This window comes from Schistocerca americana, chromosome X (assembly GCF_021461395.2).
Source record: "Schistocerca americana isolate TAMUIC-IGC-003095 chromosome X, iqSchAmer2.1, whole genome shotgun sequence".
Lineage (NCBI taxonomy): Eukaryota > Metazoa > Arthropoda > Insecta > Orthoptera > Acrididae > Schistocerca > Schistocerca americana.
In genome coordinates, this window is record NC_060130.1 from 521,726,089 (window position 1) to 521,732,188 (window position 6,100).

Here is a 6,100-nt window from a genome sequence, read left to right on the forward strand (position 1 = left end):
TGAGATCTAACAGTGTGCAGCCAATTCATATCCATTACTACATATATTCACACTATTTGAACATTAACATCTGTATAATGTGCTTTCGATAAACCTTGTTACTTGTGTGTGTCATTTTCTATCAAAAAAAATGATCAATATCGAGCTCACACCAGAGTTGCCAGCACTGAGCAAGATAGTGGAAAGTCTTCACTCTGTACCTTGGCTAGGAATGCATGAGGGAGGGGAGGCAGGTATATGAGCTAGGCATGGAATGCACAATTGTAGGGGCCAGTGGGGAGTGGTACATGCTGAAGGAGATACAGGGACATGAATTGGGAGGGGTGACAGTGCGGAGGAAGGGGAAACTTTTATGATGGGTGCAGGGACAGTATGTTACCTGAGATTGAGGCCAGGATGAGTGTAGGAGCAGAGGATGTGTTGTAAAGGTAACTCCGATCTATGTATTTCAGGGGAGCTAGTGGTGATGGGAAGGATCCAGATGACCCAGGTTGTGAAGCAGACATTGAAACTGAGCATTTTGTGCTTAGCTGCATGTTGTGCCACCAAGTGGTAAACTTTGTTCTTGGCAATAGTTTGGTGGCAGCTATTAATCCTGATGGGCAGCTGGCTGGTAGTCATATTCATGTAAAAAGCTGTGCAGTGTTTGCCACAAAGTTGGTATATGATATGGCTGCTTGCATAGGTGGTGCATCCTCTGATGGGGTAGGATAAGCCTGTGACAGGACTGGGGTAGGATGCGCTGGATGGGTGGATTGGACAGGTCTTGCATCTTCATCTGCCACAGGTGTTGGAAGTGGGAATGGCATAAGGAGGGACTAGGCTGTTTCGTAGGTTGGATGGGTGAAGAAACATCACTTTCAGATGGATGGGAAGGATCTTGGGTAGGATGCCCCTCATTTTAGGGTGGGATGAGAGAGAGCATCAAAGTGCTGGTAAAGGATATGGCTGAGTAATTCCAGTCTGGGGTGATTCTTGGGGGTGGAGGGAGGATTGGTGGTGTGTGAGGATATAGCGCAGGAAATCTGTTTGTGAATTACGTTTGGGCGGGGGGATTGCCTGTCTGTGAAGGCCTTTGACATTTTCAGCATACTGGGCAAGGTCGTTCTCATCACTGCAGATATGTTGTCCACGAGTAGCAAGATTGTGTGGGATGGTTTTTTAGTGTGTTTAGGATGGCAGCTGTCATAATGAAGGTGCTGTTGGTGATTAGTAGGTTTAAAGTGAACAGTGGTATGAATGGAGCCACCAGAGAGGTGGAGGTAAACATCCAGGAAGGTGGCACGTTGGTCGGAGGAAGACCAGGTGAAGCAGATGGGAGAGAAGGTGATGAGGTTGTGAAGGAATGTGGATAAGGTGTCTTGACCCTGAGTCCAGATTGTAAAAGTATCAGAGAACCTGAACCAGACAAGGGGTTGGGAGGCATGGGAGGCTAGGAAGGTTTCCTCTAGATGGCCCATAAAAACACTGGTATAGGAAGGTGTCGTGGGTGTGCTGTGGATTTGTGTACCTTCTTTTGAAAGGAAAGGTTGTTGTGCATCAGGGTACAGTTGGTAAGGTGTATAATGAATGAGTTGGTTGGTTTGGAGTCTGAAAGACACTGAGAGAGGTAGTGTTTGATAGATGCAAGGCCATTGGTAAGGCGTATAGGAGATGGCATCAGCAGTGATGAATAGAGATTGAGGAGCAATAGTGGAAAGTCAGGGAAGGAAGTGGTTAGTATCTTTGATGTGGAAGGGATAGGTTTTAGTCAGTTGGTTGAAGGTGTTGGTGAACAAGCGTTGAAGTTCTTTCAGTGGGAGCACAGTCTCCAGCTACAGTGGGGTATCCAGCATTGTAAGTATGTAGAAAGTGGGTCTGTGGGGTGTTGTTGGTGTGAGAGGGGCAGATGCCCTCAGGTGAGACATTCTTGGATGGGACTATGAATTTCAGTATGGATTGGAGATTATATTGGAGTTGAAACAGCTTTTTATGTTGTTATGACTACCAACCAACTATCCGCCAGGATGAACGTCCACCACGAAACTGTTGACAAGAACAAAATTGACCATCCAGTGGCACAACATTCAGCTCAGCACAACATTCAGCTCAGCACAACATTCAGCTCAGCACAACATTCAGCTCAGCACAACATTCAGCTCAGCACAACATTCAGCTCAGCACAACATTCAGCTCAGCACAACATGCTCATTTGATGCCTGCTTCACAACCACCTGGGCAATCTGGATCCTTCCCTACACCACCAGCTTCTCTGACCTACACAGATAGAAGTTATCGTCTTGTAATTCTCCTGGCCTCAATCTCAGGTGACCCACTGTCCCCCCATCCTCAACCAAACAGTTTCCTCCATCCTGTCATTTCTTCCAGTTCATATTCTCACATCAACTTCAGTGTGTGCTGCTCCCCCACTGGCTTCTACAATAAGAGTGTGAATGGGCAGCTTGAACCAACATCTACATTCATTCTAGTTTCCATTACACCAAGACCTGCACAGCCACATTAAGACACACTTCTTACGTTTACTGGTTTGTGCTTTTTTTTTCCAAATCCCATGCAGTCTTTAAAGTGTCAAAGATTTGGTCAGACAACCATTGGGTGTAATGGTCATGCTACTTGTGGGAACTGTGGTCAAGCAGCTCATGAACCAGATGTGGAATGTTCATCTCCACCAGTGGATGTTAATGGTTCTAACTCACATCTAGTCTGGAGTAGAGTGTGCCCCATCTATAGGGTTGAAAAGAAAATTAAAGAACATAAAGTTACACATCACGTGTCACATGGTGAAGCAAGGAAGCAGCTTATGTCAATGTAGTCCGCATCATTCGCTACCTCATTTGCATCAGCTGTGAAACAGCCCATAGTTAAAGTTAGTGTGATGACTCAAATGGGAGTGGAAACTGTTGATACCAGCATGTGCTCATGTTGCTTCACATGCCAACAACCAGGATCTGGTAACACTGTGCTTGCCAGAGACTCAGTTACAGAAACTTCTCAGACTGACAACATAGAGTCACTGCCCCCAACCGGAATGGTCCCACCAGCACCGACTGGTGTGCTCATTCAGAGATCTTCCCATGTTTCAGTCCAACAAGGGAAAGCCACCACAAAGACTAAGTCAAAGCACAGTGGAATTGTCCCTAAAGCACCAGCAGTGAGACCGGCTACTACTGCTGCTATTGACGATTTGGTAATGAGCGTCCATGACACACTTTACTCCTCCCCTGTAACCGTAATCACCCCACTACAGGCAGTCACTGTCACTGTGCATTTTGTGTCCTTTCAGGTAACCTTCTGTTATCTCTATCTTCTGCCACAAGCACCACTGGATGGCAAGGCACTTTGAGCCCATTGACCAGCTTTTGCTGTTAGGGGATTTCAATGCCCATAATATTCTATGGATTAGTCTCTCCACCTTCCCGGCGGGACGAGTAGTTGAAAGTGTATTATGAGCTGACACCATGTATCTGCTGAATACGGGGTCCATGACACATTTTTGCACAGCAACAGGGATATTATCTGCAATTGATTTGACAGTTTGCTCTCCTGCTCTCACAGACTGTAGAATGGGAGGTGCTAGATGACCTCCAGTGACCACTTCCCTATTACGGTTTCCACACCTATTGCCATGTTTGGGAGAGGAGATATCTTGCTTTTGACTCCAAGAATGGCAAGGCATATAACCTTCTGTTCTCCACGTGGTAATTGGACACAACAGCCGGCCGGAGTGGCCGAGCGGTTCTAGGCACTACAGTCTGGAACCGTGCGACCACAATGGTCACAGGTTCGAATCCTGCCTCGGGCATGGATGTTTGTGATGTTCTTAGGTTAGTTAGGTTTAAATAGTTCTAAGTTCTAGGGGACTGATGACCTCAGAAGTTAAGTCCCATAGTTCTCAGAGCCATTTGAACCATTTTTTTGGACACAAAATTAGCTGCGGCTTGCAAGACTGCTCCTGGGCCAGACTTTATGCATTACGGTATTCTACAGCACCTTAACCCTGAATCTAAAGAAATCTTACTTCTTTCTTTAATAAGATATGGAGACATGGGGAATATCCTATGCCTTGGAGGAAATCCATAATGGTCCCCATTCTTGAACCAGGGAAGGATGATACCCTTCCAGGCAGCTATCAGTGTTGCTCTTGGCAGTTGTGTAGGAAAGGTGCTAGAGGGCATGATCAGCTCCCACCTAGTCTGGACTCTGGAATCTTGAAATCTCCCCACCCATTTCCAGTGTGGATTTAGAAGGTATCATTCCACTTTTGATAACCTCACCCTACTGGATGCGGCTGTAAAGGAGGCATTCCTACTGAAACAGCATTTAATATCCATCTTTTTTGACACTGAAAAGGCATACACCACTATGTGGAGACACAATATACTTTGTCAGCTACACGAATGGGGCTTTCGTGGCTACCTCCCCATTTTCCTGTGGTCCTTCTTGCTGAACGTTATTTTCGGTACAGAGTCAGGAATACTCTTTCCGATTGATTTCCTCAAGTTCATGGTATCCCACAGGGGAGTGTTTTAAGCATGACTTTGCCTGCAGTTCCAATTAATGGCATATTGTCTGCAGTGAGGAGTCATCTGCAGCACTCATTCTTTGTGGATGGCTTTTCTTTTTTCTGTTCCACTTCTAGTACCATATCTTCCTCTTGTCAGTTACAGTTAACACTTAAGCGGCTTGAAGAATGGTCTGCTTGGACAAGTTTTAATTTCTCCCCAGAGAAAACAGTATGTACTGATTTTAATCATGATTGGTCTCTTTTTACACCTCCAGAACTAACATTCTGTTTTACATTTTAAGGAGACGGTGTGGTTTTTACGTCTCTTATTTGATAGCAAACTTACTTGGCTGCCACATTTCAAGGAGCTCAAAACATGAGCTCATAAAGTGCTGGCTGTCATGAACCACTTGAATGGGAAGAACTGGAGTGTAGATAGATCCTGCTTGCTGCAGCTCTGTAAGGGTTTCGTGTGATCATGTCTTGATTATAATTGTACGGTCTACGGATCGGCACGACCAACATATTTAAAGATGCTGGACTCCACACACCACAAGAGCATCAGATTGGCCACAGGAGGCTATAGGACGGGCCCTATACCGAGCTCAAGTGCAGAGGCTGGGAAGCTACAAGTAGCTGCTCGGCAGCGGTTCCTTGTGGTTACGCTGGCGCTCAAGCTCCGGTTGTTCCTGACTTCACTCGCCTTCTCTGCAGCTATTAATATATGTGAATCCTTAGAATGACTCTATTGCAGTTGTCCGTGAGGGACAAAACTGTTCTGTATAGAGGCAAAACAGCTTTTATTGGATCTGGGGATCTCTCTGCCAAACATAAAGAGGGAGGGTTGTTGCAAAGTTCCCCCCTTGTTGTTGTATAAACCTAGATTAATGTTAAATTTGACAGAGTGTAACAAATTGTTCATTCCAGACTATGTTTTTAAGAATAAATGTATTAGCATTTTAAATGAGTAACAGGACTCTAACATGGTATACACAGATGGGTCCAAAGAGGGGGATGCTGTCGGTTGTTCTGTCAGTTTTCCTGCCTTTGTCTTTAGGTTCTGTCTACCTAGCGCATTTACTGTCTTTGACACCAAACTTTATGCAGTTTTTAAAGCTGTGTATCAGATGAAACGTGAATGTGGAGCCAGATTCCTCATATGCTCTGACTCAGTGCGCTGCAGACAATCCAGTCTGTGTATCCAGCAGACAGAACTGTCCAGAATTTCCACGATGTCATCTTTCACTTGCACAGACAAAGGAAGGTTGTCTCATTCTACTGGGTACGAGGACACGTGGGTATGAGGTGGGAATGAGGTGGCCAACACCACGGCCAAGGAGGCATGTACCCTTCCCGATGTAACTGACTGCCCTGTCCGTCTGTGTGCTGTGCTGTCAATGCTGTGAAGAACTGTCATGCATCATTGGGAGGAAGGGTGGCTGGGCATGATGGAAAATAAGTTGTGATCAATGAAAGAGACTGTGAGGCCATGACACACGTCCTCCTGGCCAGTTAGAATTGATGAAGTTTGTTTACTGTGCCTTTGAATGGGACACAGCCCCCTGACTCATAGCTTCCTTCTCAGGCATGAAGAAT